This window comes from Pelodiscus sinensis, chromosome 1 (assembly GCF_052426305.1).
Source record: "Pelodiscus sinensis isolate ZL-2025 chromosome 1, ASM5242630v1, whole genome shotgun sequence".
Lineage (NCBI taxonomy): Eukaryota > Metazoa > Chordata > Testudines > Trionychidae > Pelodiscus > Pelodiscus sinensis.
The window spans coordinates 133,525,324-133,545,491 of NC_143052.1; the positions used below are offsets into that span (position 1 = coordinate 133,525,324).

A 20,168-nucleotide genomic window follows, 5' to 3' on the forward strand; every position below is an offset into this window, starting at 1 on the left:
CACGTCAAATAGTATGTATTTGGACTACATTTTAAATAGTCCTTAAACATGGCTCAGTGCAATCATTTAACAGTATGTATCCAAATTCACTGGGTATCATGCACTATTCAGGCTGAAAAAGAATTGTAACCAGAGGATGTCAAAGTATGTCACTCAAGACCTAGCCAAGTGTTTTGGCCACAGGGCTGCACAAGGGAGAAACCAGTCTTTGAGTCACCAGTACACACTGATTATTGGTGGATTTCAGGCATGATGTGGAAGGAGTGGTATGGGACATTAAGAAGGATAAAACTAGCTTGCTATTTCACAGCTTATGGTTAATCAGACACTGAGTTACAATCAGAGAAGACCATTGCTCACTGCTCTGCAAGCCTGAGGAATAACATCCTGGAATTGTAGCTGTCAGGAAAATAGAGGATAAAATGGATTCAGTTCATTTTAATTTTATATATGGCTAGACTTACCAAAAGGCTTAGCAGCTAGGAGATCCCACTGAGAAGAGCCGAGCTGATGGGAGCTGAGCTCTTTTGAAAATAGCATCTTTCATACAAAGCATTTCTGAAGCATTCAGAGGGAGGAACTGAAACAGGAAATTTGCATCCTTGAGATCCAGTTTTTAATTGGTAGAATTTGGAGCATGCTCACTGTTTAACATACTTTGGCCTCGACTGTGTTTTTACCAGTTGTTACTGTATATTAAGGGATATGGATGTGCACCACATCATTGACAGTTCCCAGAGGCATTGGACAGGGATGGGCAGAATGACTCTGAGGGTGGTGGGGAATTGTATGTAGGAGTGGCAACTCTTCCACTCTGCAAAGAGAATGTAATGTATGGACCCCATAAAGGCAGTTGCATTGTGTCCATGCAGGGACTGTTTAGGGTTTTGTTGTGCTGATGGAACCAACACCAATCAGGGACCAAAGGACTGAGTTTGCGGCTGCTCCCTATGCAGGAATGTAAGTGTGGGGGTGGGCTCTTTGTACCATCTCTCTGCCTTGTGCCCTCAGGAAAGAGAAGAGAGAATCTTTTCCGGAAAGATATTCATATTAGGGAGCTCTGTGGGGATTCTAACTGAGTTGGCTGCAGGGGAAGAAAGCAGCAAACTCTGCATGCTCCCATCTTCTCCTGCTGTTTCAAGACTCTGGCCCATATTTAAAATAAAAAGTTGTAATTTGCAGCACCTCATTTTTTGGGTATCCACGATAGCTATAATTTGGCATAGCCAAAACTAGCAACTGCATTTAAAAAATGTAGCCTAGGGTATATGTTCACCTAGCTGCAGAAGCTCTCAGGAGTTGGAGCTGCTAAGTATGGAATTATACAATAAAATAAAAAGTCAGTTGATGGCACGTAGAGGCATAAAAGCATAGCTAAAGGCTGGGAGAGAATTCTCCCAGGGTGAGAACATCACATGGGTAGTATGAATGACGCTATGCTATTCCCCCGTGAAGGCAGGCTGTGGAGAGAGGGGTGTGCCAGAGGCGGGCCTACATGCTTGTGGGGGCATGGAAATAGTCAGTGCTGGTTAAAATTCTTAATTTCCATCCCATGGAAAGTCCAAGACTGTGAAATTTGGTTTCATCTTGAATCAAGACAGTCAAAATCTGCAGGGTTTTTTTCCAAAAATGAAATGTGCTGAAAATGTATTATTTTGACTTGATTAGAATGAAATGAAACATTGTGATAATGTCAATGAAATCAATTTTTCTTGTAAAATGTTAGTTGAAACATTAGAGTGTTGGGGACCCAAACCCGGACGGCCTCTGTTCATTGTCTGACCACAAAGAGACAGGCAACACCAGCAAGATCCAATCACAAGCTCTTTATTGAATGGTGCACACAACAATAGAGAGCGGCCCGTCTCCCAAGAGAACCAGCCACGATTTCATTAACAGGTAGGCTTATATAGACAGTTCCATCGCGTCATAGACTATTTGCCCAAGCAACCCACCCTCCTTTATCGGTTAGAAACTTTTAGTATCCATGCACACCTGGCCAACTATACATCATGGCCTTAAGCAATTCATAATGCATCAGCAATTTCTTATCAGCCCAAAAGACAGGTACTGGGCAGCAAGGAGACAGTTTGTTATGGCCAAAGGAGAACATAAACAGGGAGTTTGGAACAAACAGGGGGAGAGCAGAAACAGGGAGTCTCCTTATCAGTTCTCAAAACAAACTGTTCCTCATCACAGCAGGTACAAAAATGCAGCTTCTTACTTATCTCATTTTGCAACTTGAGCAAGCGTGTAGGGTGCATCTCTGCTTGAACCTATCTCCAGTTCTGTCCAGGGACTACCCAGAAACCTTTGTTACATCTGCTTTAGCATAACTGCACTAAGCCTAATTTTCTAGGGCCTAACAGTCCCCCCTTTGTCCCTAGAGTACCGTGAAGGGACTCTTGGGACACATTGTAACAATTTACTGCTTGGTGGAGCACGCCTTAGTGCCTATCCAACATCCACAACGAATTAGGACATAGAGAACTGCCAAGCCACAAATAATAATGACAGCGCTACGAATTAAGTTATGGAGCCAACCACCAACATTTGGAAACCAGCTAAATAGGTCGCTCCACCAGGAATCCCCTTTCTTTCCTCCATGGTCTTTTGCTACTTGCATAAGATGGTGCACTCTGTCCTAAGTGGCATTATAAACATCAGGAATATACACACAACACTCTTGTCCATTAAGGCACATGTTCCTCCTTGAGAGGCTAACAGAATATCTAGTGCTAAGTGATTCTGGAGAACCATCTGCCGGATCTTTCTCTGCTCGATAGCCAGATGAGTTAAAGCATCAGCAGTGGTATTAGCCATTATTTCCAAAATTCCTTGAAGCCTCATTACTCCTTCTCCTATTCGATAAAAGGCCCCTCCACAAGCATTGGGAAATGCCGCACAAACACCTGTCCAATCATTCACAGCCCACCAAGTAAGAGGGCGAGATTCTTTAGCATCTGTCTCAGCGTACCTCATATTCCTAATCTTTCCAATGGGGAGATGAGGGCGGTAAACAACAGGTGGCTCCAACCAGGCCAACTAGCAGGATCCACTCCATGAAGGAGGAAGGGTCAAATATGCTTTGTTACCGCACACTCAGTACACTCTAAATAAGGGTTGGTTCCACGGACTCCATCCTACCGGTCCGATGGGTAGGGTTGTACCATTCGGATAAGAGCATAAACAGAGAGACTTGTTGCTAGGTCCAGGAGAGCGCTGAGTACAATTTAGAGAGGAGCAGTTATAATGGGTGTGTGTGAAGGAAGGTACGCAGGACGATATATTTACTTTCATCCACCTAGGGATCAGAAAGTCAGCTGTACCATTGATAATTTGGTATTTATCTTCAGTTAGAGTATAAGCAGACCCGACATGGGAAATGTCAAGTGCACTGACTGATTCCAACAAGCATACCAGAATCAGTAGATGACCTTTTTAATAGGCACCAATGTCTGGGTTTTTCCATACATTCAGGAATCCTCTATTTTTAATCTCAGTCTTTTCCCAAGTAATGTTTAGATTTCCTGAGGAATCCTTCCAAGATGGGGTCCATGTCATGTTCATTGCACAAAGGGAAATGGGAACCATAAGCAGACTTCTTTGACTATCTACTGGGACTAGGGAACACACCCAACATGACGTATTATGTAATTCTGGCATTCGAGCTTTCAGCTCATGTGCAAGATGAACAAAGGTGTTAGAGCTGTTAGTTTCTACAGCCTTTACATCCCATACCACCAAAAGAGAAAGATAACAAATAATAAAAGTAAAAACATAAGAACCTAGGCCAGAAAACGAGGCTTTCCTTCCAGGAAAGGACACCACCAAGCTAAGGTTTCCTCAGTCGAAGTCGAAGCTTCAGGTCGCCCAAAGGGGTAGCAGTCTATTTGCCCTGGGTACAGATGTCGTCTGCTTCTTGTTCACCCGGTTCGCGGTGGGGTGAACGTGCATGGCTCCTTTGAAGTCTGACGTCGTCTGCTTCTGGGCCTGGATTGCCAGTAGCAGGCCTACTCTGATCCCCGTCTACTTCTGGACCTGGGTTTCTGGTACCAGGGCTGCAGTGCTCTTTGTTGGGGCCAACTTGTGTAGGCACTGGAACCGGTTAGTGGTGGGAGGCGTGAATCCAGGTGGGCAATTCCTCACACTTTACATCAGTATGGGTGGTCAGAAGGAGTTGGTAGGGACCCTTTCACCTGGGTTCCAGGGCAGTCTTCCACTGTTGAACCTTCACGCAAACCTAATCTTCTGGTTGTAGTTTATGGCACGGCACAGTCAGGACCTCCTGGAAGGCGTCCTTAACCTGAGAATGATAAGACTGTACACACCTCATAAGTTCCTGACAATACTTGACTATGCTTTCTTTAATAAGTGTTGCATCAGCCAGGTCAATTTTTTGGCTGCTTAACAATTTCATAGGTCGGCCACATGCAATTTCATGTGGACTGGGTCCAGTTTTCCGATTAGGAGTCACTCTCATGCTCATTAGGGCAATCGGGAGTGCTTCTACCCATGTTAAGCCAGAGTTCTTACATATTTTTGCAAGTTTGTTCTTTAAAATCCCGTTTCATTTCTCTCCTGCTCCTGCGCTCTCCAGGTGTCGTGCGCAGTGCAGTGCTTGTCTGATAGAGTAGTACTTTGCCAGTTTTTGTTAAACAATTTGTCCAGTAAAGTGGGTACCTTTATCACTGGAAATCACAAAATGTATTCCCTATAATGGGATGTAATGATTTAGAAGTTTCTTTGCCACTGTGATGGCATCAGCTTTCCTGCAGGGAATAAGCTTTTACCCATCTTAAAAACAAGCAAACAATAACCAACACAAATTCAAAAGATTGACATTTAGGCAATTGAATAAAGTCCATTTGTAAATTCAGCCATGGTCCCAAAGGTGGAGGTCTGGTTGCCGGAACTGTCTTTACAGGTTTACCCACATTGTGGGCTTGGCAGACAGGACAAGCTAGGCCATAATCTTTGGCTGCCTGGGAGAATTTGGGAGCAAACCAATTTTGTTTTACCTTTGCCAATGTGCGACAATCTAGAACATGGGTTGAGTGTCCCTCCCATAAGGTTGGGGAGGGGCTTTTAGAATGTGGGCGGGCTTTGCCCGCCCACCTTCCCATGATTTCAAATAGGCAATGTGCGACAATCTATGGAGCACGGAGGCAAGGTGAGGTAGCAAGACCACTGGGGCAATAATGTGGCCATCGGAGCTGCACCAGTAGTGGTCTGGGTGCAAGGTGCACCCTGCCAGTCTCCACTCCTGCTTTCCCGATTCTGGGGCTTGGTCTTGCAGGAGGGCCAGTTCTGAAAGAGATGGCAAAGGAGCTGGTGATCATAGGAGAGAAGGGAAAAAACAGCAGGTAGAGGAGCAGATTCCTCTACATTCCAGACAGTACAAACTGCATAGTCTGATACTAAAACTCCACTAGAATTATAAAAGCAAAAACCATCTGGGTAAAGCACAAAGTTAAAATTATTTAAGGGATTTAAATTATTCTTTCATTAAAACAACAATATTGTACACACAACAATGTTTGAAATACATATATCACAATTAGGACACACAAGACAAATTTGGATCGAACACAGAACACAAACTTATTATGTCATGACACAGAACCATGTTTTTTTTTCTTCAGTTACTTTTCAGCTAATATTAGTGCTTTTTGATAATCTGAAAGACAAAGAAAACATTTCTACCCACATTGGGGTTGTGCATTATATTTTAGAATACTTTTTCTTTACCAATGTTCTTTGCTAATTTTTTATTAGCCTGCTGTTACCTAATGGTATGCTATTGTTTTGCACACTAGCTTCAGAGGGTTTGAGTAAATTACTTCATTGTTCAGTTATTAAGTTAAAGATGACATGCCTTAGTTTCCTTCTTGTACTGCAGACCAGGCTTTTTTTTTTCTCTAATGTGTGAAGCTTCAAATAATTTACTGCCACAGAAACTTTTTCTTAGAACAAGACCCTTGCTAGTTAATATTTCAGCAAGCGAAAAGGTTTTCTTTTCCTGAAAAGAATTATATACAATGTTACAGGCTTACTTATGGGGGACATGCTCCCCCTTTCCAGAACAGACAGGCAGTTTGCAGACACACACAACCTTGGATCTGAAAGCAAGCCAAAAGTGCTATCAACTCAGCTTTGAACAGAAAAACAGTGAAGTTTCTGGGCTTGGATTTCTTTAAAACAATAATTAGTTTTCTTGGAAGACACATTTAACCCTTAGGGTGCAGGTTTTACAAATTTACAATGTATAGATTTTATTCTTTTATGCAGTTAACCAATTAAGTTTCAGTAGAATTCCTTATTTCTCTTTAATAAATTTAACAAAGTGTCTGTAGCCAAATGTTTAAACTTTATTGTTTCTTTGCCTAGATAATTAAAAGAGGCTGCAAGAAACAAGGAGTCATTTTTAAAGCAGGTTTCCCTTCATATATAACAATAATCGCTTAATTCCTTCTTTCTCTCTCTTCTCCTCTTTCTTATTGTACACCCGTGTCGCAATGCTAACCACTTTAGGTAAACTTTTCCCTTGCATCCCGTCCGAATTTGGATCTCAGTTAGGCTCAGCGGTGGGCATACCTCTCCAAGCTTGATTCTGGTGATATGCTACAGCCTTTTCTTTAACCTTTTGATGCTCATTTTCTGTGAGGAGGGTATTTAACAATTGGTTTACATTAGCCCAGGTTGGCAGATGGATAGAGAAAATGGTACGGAATTTTTTTTTTTTTTTTTAACCACCTTTGGGGCACAGGGTGGGGGAAGTTTAACAGATTTTTTTTACACACACAGCCTGCAGAGCCCTTTCAAATTCCTTTGGTTTGTAATTATACCATACAAATAAATATTCCATTTGTCCGGGTCTAAGATTAACCAGTATGTCCCTCAGGGCATTCATTCTTTCTATGGAAAACGTCCCGCAGTCTGGCCAATCATTATCCGGGGACAAGTTAGCAGTAAGTGAAGGCCATTGTGTTTGACACAAATCCTTCATTTTGGATTTTGCTTGACCGGCCGTTCCAGAAATGTCCTTCCAATCCCTTAGGATCAGGGTCAACGGGGTGTCCTCCGGGCACTTACTGCCGCCCTGTCCCATCTTTACCAGCCAAAGGATCCTTAACCCAATTTCTCAATACCGAGCGCTCGCTTACCTCTCCAGGGACTTGAACCCTGAACACTCCAGGGACTTTAACCCCGAGGACCTGAATCCTACACAATGGGTAGGTGACGTTGCTGGATTTCTGCAGGCCTCAGCTGGTTCACAGGAAACACCTTATCACCAGAGCAGGGATCAGGCCACCTGGCAAGGCTCCTCAAAACAGGAGGATGCGCGTTGCGTTGCTTCCGAGTCCGATCCTCTGCACCGGAGAGTCAGACGGGTCCCATCTGGGGTGCCAAATTTGTCGGGGACTCGAACCCGGACGGCCTCTGTTCGTTGTCTGACCGCAAAGAGACAGGCAACACCAGCAAGATCCAATCACAAGCTCTTTATTGAATGGTGCACACAACAATAGAGAGCGGCCCGTCTCCAAAGAGAACCAGCCACGATTTCATTAACAGGTAGGCTTATATAGACAGTTCCGTCGCGTCATAGACTATTTGCCCAAGCAGCCAACCCCCCCCCTTTATCGGTTAGAAACTTTTAGTATCCATGCACACCTGGCCAACTATACATCATGGCCTTAAGCAATTCATAATGCATCCGCAATTTCTTATCAGCCCAAAAGACAGGTAGTGGGCAGCAAGGAGACAGTTTGTTATGGCCAAAGGAGAACATAAACAGGGAGTTTGGAACAAACAGGCGGAGAGCAGAAACAGGGAGTCTCCTTATCAGTTCTCAAAACAAACTGTTCCTCATCACAGCAGGTACAAAAATGCAGCTTCTTACTTATCTTATTTTGCAACTTGAGCAAGCGTGTAGGGTGCATCTCTGCTTGAACCTATCTCCAGTTCTGTCCAGGGACTACCCAGAAACCTTTGTTACATCTGCTTTAGCATAACTGCACTAAGCCTAATTTTCTAGGGCCTAACAAGAGGAAAATACTCCCAACAGAAAACAGTTGGCCAGTTCTGGTTATAGCATGTGGCAATGCAGCTAAGGGAAGGTTGCCATAAATTACAACAGTGAATGCCCTCTGTTGCAACGTAGAATCTGGGAGGATTAAAAGGTGGTTTGAAAGCCACCTTTGCCACCTACTTCTGCCTGGGCTGTGCTTCTCAGGCCATGTCTAGACTTCAGGCTCCTTTTGGAAGAAGTTTTTGTGGACGAGAGCATACACACTGCAAAAGCGCAGTGGAAAAGTGATTTACTTTTTTGAAAGATAGTATCCACATTGATTGGACACTATCTCACATTTAAGTTGTGATTACTATGGATGGAGTGGCCATCAGGGCACCTGTGCTTTTTCCTGGAGGCCGCGTGGTCAAAAAAAAAAAAAAAACCCTCTTCCCCGTCCACATACACCTTTTTCCGAAAGAGCTCTTTTGGAGAAAGGCTTCTTTCTCATACAAAGAGGTTTACCGCTGTCGGAACCGCGCCCTCCAACCCACATTCTTTTGACTTGCTGTCGAAAGAATGCAATTGCAGTGTTGGATGTAAGTGTAGTTTTTAAAATTTCTGCAATGTAGACATACTCATATCCTCTGTTTAATAGTCACTGGTGCTACAAAACTGGGTAAGTCAACTGAGCTGCATTTGGATAAGGGCTCCTTTAACATAAATGATTAAATTTAAAGCATAGTTATTTGTGCTCATTTGTCTGATGTTCCTGAAAGAAAAAAATGTTTTTGTTTCTGTGTTTCTTTTTAAGTGGGTAGCTAAAGTTACCTCTAGGTGTCTTAATCATCCCTTCCAGCAACGGTACTTAATGTTGCCTTTGCTCTGTTTATGCTCAGAGCCAAGTACTAAAATGCCTTCTAATGAATCACTATTAATGAGTTGTGTCTTAAGAAGTCGTTTGAAGTTATGCATCACCACTATAACTACACAGGGAACGTGCCTTGAGGAAAGTAAAGCCAGAAAAACTGTACATTTCACAATTTGTTTCCCTCCAAACATTAAAACTGAAGGGTGTTGGGTAGAAGAAACCTAGCTAGCCCTGTTCCTGGATGGCTGAGTTACTGAGGAGCTCCACAGTGAAATGGGATGTTCTGGATTTTTGCAGAGCTTTCCAGCTGCTACAAACATGTTGGCTTTTCAGCAAATGAGTAAGAAGAGACAAATGAGACCCATGAAAAGCTTTAGGGGTGGGGGAAGTTGTTGTTTTTTGCTTAGCAAGGTTGTTGTAAAGAGAAAATAGTAGGAAGGACCACCCAGAAACCTGCTTCTTCATAATGGCGTGGCCTGGCATCTTACCACCTCCTCTATCCTCCTTTCCTTGGGCTGCAGCTGCATAGATAAAATAATCATGAGGTACAGTATTTTAGAATTGCATTTAAAACCATCCATGCATTCCTACTCTCCCTGGTGTTCCTCTGAAGTATTTTGCAATCGAAGCAGTGGGAAGATCAGGAAGTTGGGATGCTAGATGGCACCATTAGGGGGCTCCCTTTATTACAAGATGACTTGTAGAATGGAAAGATTGGACACCTCTGGGTTCTGGGTTCAGAACAATCTTCCTCTGATTTCTGCTTAGTTGTATTAGGACAGCAGGCAGCACCAAAAGCCAAATACAAATCAGTAAGACCTAAATTGTAGTTCCACCTTACTCTGTGAGCTTTGCCATTCTGTATGTACTGGAATTTTTTACATTTAGTTCTTAAACTGGATATAAGGTGCTAATCTTGATAGTGTAACACAGTAAGACATTTTCTGAGAAAGGAGTTGGCTGTGCCCTATATTTGTGTGAGCCATAGGATGAGGCCAGGCCTCAGCAAACAGTGAAATTCAGCCCTGTGCAGAGGCCAGCCCACAGCTCAAGTGCCAATTGATTCTTAATGAGCCTTACATGAGATTCAGGTAGTGCACTGGCCTCCCAATCTTCCTTTGTGCAGAGAAGTATGCACCCAAAATGGGCAGACCTTTCCAGTTACATTCACAGGAAGAGAAGAGATGTTTAACTCAGGAGAACAGTAATGACACCACTCCAGGCTTTCTCCATCACCCAATGATTTACCCCAGAGACACATCAGAATTACCTTATGTGTCTTGGGAGAGTCAAAACTAGTGGTGAGGAAGTACATAGCAATTCCAATTATTTAGCTATAGAATATAGAGTAACTATCAACAGTGATAATAAGCACCCAAGAATATTCAAATTGTCAGCGAATAAATGTTTTTTTCCCCCTTACTTTTGATTCTTGTCTGACTGCTGGCATTCTTGGTGACTCAAGGATCTGCTGAGCACTTTCAATGCTTGTGTTTTTGTAAAAAAATTGTTTTAAAACCACCATATCTTCAACTGTAAGTCCATGAGTGCATTTCTAAAACTTACAGTATGTGATGCTAAGGCTTACAGCAAATCCTTTAATGCAAGAATATTCTATCATTCACCATTTTTCACTCAAAATGTTGGATTTTTGTGACTATTAAGGAGATAATTAAAGGATGGATGAATAAATAAAATAGTTCATGTGTAATGATGGTATACCCATCCCTAATTATTTGGATATATCTATTAATTACATCAATGAATATTAACTTTCCTAAACTGGTCTTTCAGCCTATCTACTTACTCAGCAGGGCCATCAGTAGCTAGGAAAAGATTCATCAGGACATAAGAACAGCCATACCAATGGTCCATCTAACCCAATATTCTGTCTGCTGACAGTGGCCAATACTAGATGCCCAGAGGAAGGGAACACAACAGGTAATCCTCATGTGATCCCTCCCCTGTCACCTATTCATTAACCACAGGAAAGAATTAAGATGTATCAGGCCGTGTCTCAAGTGAACTATTTTGGAACTATTGAAGAGTCTCCTGTGGAGAGAAGAGTATAAGTGATTGGAATTTAGGGACTGATTTCCACTGTGATGTACCTTGTGTTTTCATTTACACCTGTGCCCAGAGGGTACACTCTTGAAAGTGTTGTGACGCTTGCTTGCTCTGACTTTACAGGGAGTATGTACATGATAAGCACTGGAGAATCCGGCACTGTAAGCAGAGAAATGACTTACCAGGATTTTGAAGGGATTGTGTAGACATTAGAACATGTTTTTGGACAGGATGATCTAATTTGAAACAAGTACATCTGGAGAAATATCAGAGAGATGCTCAAAAGAAAGTTGTTTTCAGTGGATGCAGGGAGGAATGAGGAAATATTAAGTAAGTCTTAGCCAGAAGAAGGGTGCAATGGGAAGGGATCATGTACAGTTTCAGGTATTCCTTGAATGCAGAGGTACAGTGTTATGAAGAGTGTTTTGTGTAGCCATTCAAATAAGGTTTTATCAGGAAATATTGCTGAGCCCTGTTAAGGTCACCTCAACCAAGACTGAGTTCTCAGAAACTCAGTCATCTGACATGCTTCCAGAATGCATTCCAGCCAGGCCCTTAGGGTAGGGGATAGGTTCAGTGTGTGAACAGTGGGATTGTGACAGGATTAAGGAATCTTTTCTTGTAAGGGTTGGACTCAGAAGAAGCAGGAAGGGTGCACTTTGGGACTTTTATGCAGAGAGAATAGAATTATATTGAGAGACAAAGTGTGATACATCAATAATATTAACCACATGAGGCTGTGTGACCCAAAGAGTGAGAGAATCTCAAATTCAAAATAACAGTGCATGTCTGCTTGCTTCAGGAGAACAGAGGAAAGCTGAAAACAACAATAATGTTTTGTGAAAAACAGTTAGGAAATACTTTGTGTATTTTTCCACCTCTCAGAGGTCTGGACTTCATGGCTTCTCAAGGTCCCTTCCAACCTTATATTTCTATGATTCATAGAAAACTATGGTTTTCATATAGAAAATTTGATGTCAGTCAGAAATATCCCATTCACCACCTGAGGGGAGTACCATTCCAGCAGAAGCTACTGGAAATGAACTCAGGCCTGCTCTTGGGGACTGGAACATCACAAGATTGCTTAATTGCCCTGTTGCAAATTGAGAGTGCAATTAGTATTATCTTTTCATTATTTAAAGACCAATAGCTTGTAGATTTAATTGCACCATTTTCATTTCTTATGTCACTACTTCATACTGACAGACAGCGAGACATCCAATAAGTTTTATGGGGGTATGGAAGCAAATGTTTTATAGTGAAAGTAAAAAGCTCTTATGGAATGGAGGCATATCCCTTTAATGGGTTGTATATCATCAAGATTTAGCTAAATTAGATCAAGGGCATGATTCTGCAATCCCCCTGCATCCAGAACTCCCACTGAAGGCAATGGGAGCTCCAGAAATAGAACAGGAAATCCACATCTGAAGGCTTTAGCAGGGTTGGGCCTTAGCTTCAAGGGGTACAGAGATCTTATAAACTTCCTGACCAGAATATGGAAGTACATGACATTTGCTTTTTAATTGGAATCATAGGTAAATAGGTGTAAACATTCTGAATACATTTAGAAAACATACATATAGGAGATACATATAAGGGAACTGTTACGCTTACACGGAAAGACCTCAGTGGAATTGAATTTATTTGGATGGTGTAATATGTGTTCTTAAAAATCTCCAGCTTTAATTTCCAAGGTTAAATATTATCTTATAAAATGGACACACAAAAACTGATTCCGGTGTTAGGTATTATTGGATTATTAACACATGATATTCATTCATACAGGGTGCATCTACACAGCACAGTTATTTCAAAATAACAATGCAAGTGTCTACACAGCAATTCTGCTATTTTGAAATAATTTCAAACTAATGGACAGCTTATTTTGAAATCTGTAAACCGCATTCCACAAGGAATAATGCTTATTCCCAAATAGCTATTTTGGAATAGCAGTCGTGTGGATGCTCCACTGCTCCTATTTCGAAATAGCCCTTCCTAAGAGCCATTCAAATTAATTACTCCCCATTGCCTCCTGGGGCTCTAAATCGTGGTAGTGCATCCACATTAGGGAAGCCTGCCTCGGACTAATTATGGGGCTTCCCTGCAGTGGAGACATTGGTAGCTTATTTTGAAATAAGTGTGCTGTGCTTACCCACAGTGTTTATGTGGCATTATCACTGATATATATTATACATAACTGAAGACTACCAAAGCATTGCTTAGGCTACATCTAGACTGCAGGCTTCTTTCGGAAGAAGCTTTTCTGGAAGAGATCTTCTGAAAAAACTTCTTCCGAAAGAGAGCATCCACATTGCCAAAGCACATCGAAAAAACAATCTGCTTTTTCAAAAGATAGCACCCACACTGAATGGATGCTATCTTGTGTTTAAACTCTGATTACTGTGGACAGAGTGGCCATAAGGGCACCTGTGCTTTTTCCTCTTTCCTCTGCTTCTGAAAGAATTACCTCTTCCCCATCCACACATGCCTTTTTCCAAAAGAGCTCTTTCCGGATTACCAATACTGGAAAAAACCCTCTGTTCTTTTGATTTTCTTTCAAAAGAACGCGATTGCAGTAAGTAAAGATTTTTTTCGGAAAAACAACCATTTTCCTGAAAAAACTCTGGAGTGCACACCCTTAGGCTGTGTCTAGACTACATGCCTCTGTCGTCAGAGGCATGTAGATTAGACACATAGGCAAAGGCAAATGAAGCCGCGATTTAAATGATCGCGGCTTCATTTACATTTACATGGCTGCCGCGCTGAGCCGACAAACAGCTGATCAGCTGTTTGTCCGCTCAGCATGCTAGTCTGGACGCTCCCCTGCCTACATCAAAGCCCTTTGTCGGCAGCCCCGTTATTCCTCGTGGGATGAGGTTTACCGGGGCTGCCGACAAAGGGCTTTGATGTCGGCAGGGGAGCGTCCAGACTAGCGCGCTGAGCGGACAAACAGCTGATCAGCTGTTTGTCGGCTCAGCACGGAAGCCATGTAAATTTAAATGAAGCCGCGATCATTTAAATCGCGGCTTCATTTGCCTTTGCCAAAAAAACAAATCTACATGGCTCCGTCGACAGAGACATGTAGTTTAGACATGCCCCTAGTGTGCTGCTTCTCCAACATGACTCATTTGTCCATCTGGAGCCTGAGTCAAAGTCTACTGAAGTCAGTGGGTTTCTATACACTGCAATGAGCTTTGGATCCGACTCTTATTTAGAGCTGGTGATGCTGATTATAAAACTGATTGTTTTCCTGATTCTCATCCGGCAGTAAAAACACCTAGTTAAGAATTCTCTATAATAAATAGTTGCACAACTCAGTTCTGATTCTGAAATGCCCATGACATGCTTAATCTTTTCTACCATGAGCAGCCTCAATGGGATTTCAATGGGACTACTCATGGCAGTAAAGTTAATGCGTGTAAATTGATCTATAAATTAGATCAAGAAATGAGAGAGCCTAAACATACCTGATTGAGACAATTTAGTTTTAAAGAGAAAAACAAACAAAATCAATAATCATATGATGAGTATTGTTCTTGAAGATGGGGATTTTTGTGATGTTGTAGTGGGGTCTGTGTAACAGAAAAAGGAATAGTACACCTAACAAGTATATTATAATCTATGACTTGTAAAATATTATAAGAAAAGGGGAATTGGTAATGAAGTTCACTGGAACTGGAGGGAATAATTGCTTTATTATTGGGTGGGGCGGGAGGGCGATGTACGAGGGGATAAATTAGTGGACCAGTACTCAGGAGAGCAAGTTTCTATTCCTGACTCTGCTGTATGGCCTTGACCAAGTCATCCATTGCTTTGTGACTTGTTTTTCCCAACTGTAAAATGGGGAAAGCACTTTGAGATCTATGGAAGAAAAGTGCCACATAAGAACTATCTAATTATTTATCTCAGGGACAACAGTCTACTTCACAGTTCTATACAGTGCTTTATTCAATGTAGACAGGATGTGTGATCTCTAGTAAAAAAGCCAAGTAATACCTATTGTTAGAATGAGGCTTTTTTTGCCATATGTAATCTGAAAGTTCCTTTGGCTGATTCCATAACAGGAAAGGTTAGTTGATGTCAGTGTATACTGTTGATTAAATGGCAATTTAATTCATGCACTAATTTAGTGAAGATCCAAAACCTTAAAACAGTCTAGGTTTTCACTATATTGTCAGGTAGAATAATAAACATATTTATTTTAATAATTTTGCCAATAGTAGGTATTAAAAGAGAAACAAAAACAAAGTGCCAAAATGAGTGATGAAAAAGTAAATCTTACACAGATGAGGTTGTCCATTAGAAATCTGTGGAGCTGCACACATGAGTAAAATTACTTATGTGTGTAAATATTATGGGATTATGGCCTTAGAATGTTTGGAATTCTTATTAATGCACATGTGCTCTTTTGTGGATTTCCAGCTCTTGGGCAATTGCCTAATGCATTTTCCTTTTGATCTGACCATAAAAAAGCTATTTCTCAATGATCTGCCAGTAAACTAGCTCTGTACATTTTTATGCTGCAGCAGCCAGCGTGCTGACTTCAAGTGTTGACAGTACATCTCCAGTTAGCAGACCATCATTTGCAAATATTGGGCTAAATACTTCAGTCTTTACTCAGAGCAAACTCCCACTTCTGTCTGCAGGTATACAGATGAGTAGGGCTAACTTGGGGGTGCAAGGTTGCCTGCTATGAAATAGACAGTTCCATATGTGAAGCTCCTTGGACACTCATGGAGTTTCTTTAAATCAAAGGGCAGCAGCTTGTGTAGCTGCAACTGCAGAGTTGGTATGACGCAGCTTTGTGATGCAGCTCACAGAACATTTCTTTTTTTCGGCTAGATGGCTTGTAGGCCAGAAAAGCTTATCTGGAAATAGTAATTTTCTTTGTGGCTTGGAAATGACTAGGGAAACCTAAATGGCTGTAAAACTGTTGACAGTATTTAGACCCCACCACACATAATGTGGTTGCTATTGAAAGGATGCCACTTGTGCACATTTACCACATAAGTGCTAGCTGAGGTACCACATTCGCTTCCCTTTCAAAGAATGGAGTAAAAATGTTTGTTCACCAACCACACTTCTATGCTTCAGTGGGCAGGTCCAACCTTCCAAACTGCAGCTCAAGAACCCCCTATGGAGCTGTGATCTGCTGTGTGGAATGTGTGTGCACCATGTGAATGGTCTCTCTGGGGCTGTGTCCAGACTCAGGGGTTTTTTCAAAAAAAGTAGCCTTTTTTCGAAAAAACTTCACCTGCGTCTAGACTGCAGCCGCGTTCTTTCGAAATTAAATCGAAAGAATGCGGCTTTTCTTTCGACGGTGGTAAACCTAATTCCACGAGGAAGAACGCCTTCTTTCAAAAGTGCTCTTTCGAAAGAAGGCGTTCTTGAAAGCAAACAGGCTTTTTAGAAAGAGAGCATCCAGACTCACTGGGTGCTTTCTTTCGAAAAAGCGGCTTTCTTTTTTGAAAGAACTCGTGCAGTCTAGACGCTCTCTTTCGAAAGAGGCTTGCAGTCTAGACATAGCCTGGATCTCAAACGCCACATAGCAAAACCAAGTGATCCATTATCTTTAACTGTGGGCCAATCTCTCTCCCTCTCCTTCCTCATCCCTCATTTTGTTTTCTTTTCTCTGTAGCTCTCACTGACTCTATGCTTCCTCCGAGGCTTCTTCCTCTGCGGTGTCTCTGTTTGCTCTGTCCCTCTTCTCTCCCCACTTTCAGTTGTTTTTTTTATCACCTGAGAAATTAGATCTTAAAAGCCCCAATCTGGCAAACACTCATGCAAATGCCCAACTCAATACCTGGAAGGAGTCCCATTGATTTAACAGGAATAAAGTTAAGGATGTGGGTTTTTTTGCAGGATTGGAGGCAAAATTACCTCTTGAATACATTTTTTTAAATAACCCATAATTCACTGTGAAGCTACTAGCTACTTCTCTATTGTTTCGGGGGGGGAGGGGGAAGTATAGTGCAACATATTGTTTTTTCTATATACAGTATTAGAAACTTAAACCATGGGTTGAAGTTGCAATGTCTATTCAGATCACTTATATTTGTCATGGGGCATGTTTCATATAGAAATTAATATTTTTCCTTTTGAAAGATTATCTAACAATGTCAGAGTAGAGTTGGTTAAAAAAATTGACAGAATGTTTATCCATTGGAAAACGTTGTGTTTTCACTAAACTAAACTTTCTAAGGAATGAAGTGATTCTGACAACATTTTCTTTAGAAAAAATCATAAGGGGGGAAAAAGTGTTTTATTAAGGCTGAAATGTTCCTTATGAGAATAGAACATTTATATTTGTCATATAAAAGTGACTTTTCATTTTGAAATTGATTTTAGATTATAAAACATGTTATAGTATACACATTTAAAAGTCATTTTAATTGTATCGGAATAGAACATTTTGATTGTCAAAAAAGATTTATCTAGAGAAAAGTAATTTAGTTAGAAATTTCTGAATGTTTTGGTTTTCTTTCAGTTTGGAACTAAATCAGATTTGTCAGATTTCATCTGAAAAATAAATTGCAAGTTTATTCTAGCTTCTCAGGAACTTTCTTCAAGTGCTTCCTTCCCCGACTAGGCAGCCTAAATAAATACAATAAATAAACACAGAAAAATCATAATTAATGATTTCCTTCCTGTTGACAGGGTGTGCCAATACAATTACCATGCCTATTTATCATCAGTTAGATGCAGTCACGTTTAGATTTCTCCTTTTCCGAATTCTCTTATAATCTCTGTTCCCTTCAGAAACCCCTTTGAAAATGTATCTGATCCATTAGCATTCACCTGCAAGTCATCCATCTCTCAAATGATGTCTGAAGAAAATAAAGCAAAATACTGAAGATTTACAATAGGGAATTGTGCCCATCTGTTGGTTATAGTGAGGGTCCTGCACATAGGTAATACAGCTATGAAATGGGGGCACCTATTTAAAGTTAAACTAAAGGAATGAGGCTGAGGGAAATGATTGTAATACAGTGGATGATATCAGCACTGCCATCCTTCTGTCAACTATCTCTGTGGAAGGTAGCAGTTGTTTACCATATCCTATATATTGCTTGCTATGACGGTGCCCTGTCTCTGTTAGCTCCTTAAATATCACGGCTGGACCAATGTTTCAGTGTGGCGACACTGCCTTTTGTTAGTATTTCTCATCTGTGTATTGTTGATTGAGAAATGAAATTTCTAATCCATTTAGTTTCTGTGCCCCCAGGGGAAACTTAGTGGGGAAGAATCTTCAAAGCTTACATAATGTTGACTTTATTATTTTTAATGGTTCAATAGCTAATCCTCAATAACTGTGACAAAAGACGATGGATTCTGAATACAGCTTAAAGGTGAACTGCAAAGTAACAGAAAAAGTGTTCTTTTTTTCCTTATGAGGCATATAAAAGATGGCATCAAACTTTTAAAAAGTATCAGCAACTACTTTTTTTCTGCTTGTTTTTTCCACATAGAAATATCAGATCCCAATTTTTGTTTTCTTTTTGCTAGAGACACTAGGCAAGGCCCGTGGAGGAAATGCACAGAGATGCTACATGAGCCTGTAACATGAGCTTGTAACTCCCTGCACCCCTCACCCTGAGAAGGGAAGTAATAGAGACGTAACCGTATTAGTCTAGTCTAGCTGAAACAAAAAAAGGACTATATAGCACTTTAAAGACTAACGAGATGGTTTATTAGGAGATGAGCTTTTGTGGGCCAGACCCACTTCCTCAGATCAAATTGTGGAAGAAAATAGGCATGACCATTATGGAGGCAGGAAAAGGGAACAAGGGAATTTGTGTGCAGCCATCTTGGTCTTGTTAACAAGAGAGCAAGAGTCAGGCTAAGTCTGTGGCCTGACAATGCAAGATCTGTACTTAGACGCTGCCTTTGCCTTTCACCTCCATACAGAGATAAGGATAGAATGCTGACTCTGGCAGGGATCTCGAGAGAAGGAGCATCTGGGTGAAACTAAAATAACTGTTAGCCATTGGTATTTGTAATGGGAAGGAGACTAATTGTAATTGTTATTATATCTAATGGACAGTATATAAACTCTTCGAAGTATTCGAAGATCTGCCTCAGGGGGGAGGGGAGGGGGACTTCCCCCCCTGTCCGAACCAGTTTTTCCCTTGCTGCAGCTCATAATAAAACTGCCTCTGGCTACTTGTTGCTTACAAATGCAGAGTGAGGGCAATGTTTTCTTCCACACCATATATACCAAAGGAATACAATAAAAAAAAAGTGAACAGGATACTACACTCCGAGAGGCCCTGGGAGACAGATCCATAGTCTCCTACAGACAATCACCTAACCTCAAGATGATTCTTACCAACAACCACAGGACATCCCACACTAATACCAACCCTGGAACTTTTCCTTGCACAAACCTCGTTGCCAGCTTTGTCCACATATTTACTCTGCTGACACCATTATTGGACCTAACCAATTCAATTATAAGATCAAGAACACATATTCCTCCTCATCCAGAAATATAATTTATGTCATCATGTGCTGACAGTGTCCATCTGCTATGTACATTGGACAAACGTCTCAGACACTTAGCCAAAGAATCAATGCACACAAAACGGATATCAAACAGTATCACAAAGAAAAAACATTTTCTTGCCATTTCAACCAGAAAGGGCATTTTCTCAACGACTTGATTACCTGCATACTTCTTCAAAGACATTTTAACACCAGACTTGGAAGAGAAACCTCTGAACTGTCATTCATGCTTAAATGTGACACTTTACCCCTGGGTCTTAACAAAGACACTAATTATTTTACCCATTACAAAGATAGCTTCCCCAATTATCACCTCTAATATCATTAGCTCACAGACATTTACCTTCTCCCCCTCCATCCCCACTCTGTTCTGAAATTTGATTTGTCCTTTTTATATGTGTTCACTTTCTCTTTCTTTCTTTCTTTCTTTCTTTCTTTCTTTCTTTCTTTCTTTCTTTCTTTCTTTCTTTCTTTCTTTCCCTTTGGTATATATGGTCATGCCTATTTTCTTCCACAATTTGATCTGAGGAAGTGAGTCTGGCCCACGAAAGCTCATCACCTAATAAACCATCTTGTTAGTCTTTAAAGTGCTATATAGTCCTTTTTTTTGTTTCACCTGAGAAGGGAGGATTTATTGTTTGAGCCTTACACAAACTAAGACCTAGCATTCACTCCCTAGTCAGCAGGGAGAGCTGCACCTCATTTGCACCATTC

General features: G+C 41.1%; 1 protein-coding gene and 1 long non-coding RNA gene across 2 annotated transcripts in view; one reads left to right on the top strand and one right to left on the bottom strand.

Moving 5' to 3' along the window:
* Window positions 1-20,168, top strand: part of ANO2 (anoctamin 2) — a 292,358-nt gene that overhangs the window by 182,099 nt on the left and 90,091 nt on the right. The window lies entirely within an intron of this gene.
* Window positions 1,812-8,400, bottom strand: LOC149525635 (uncharacterized). Its single transcript, XR_016347411.1, has 2 exons — window positions 7,167-8,400; window positions 1,812-4,321 (listed from the first exon to the last, which is right to left on the bottom strand). It is a non-coding gene; the product is annotated as an uncharacterized LOC149525635 (long non-coding RNA).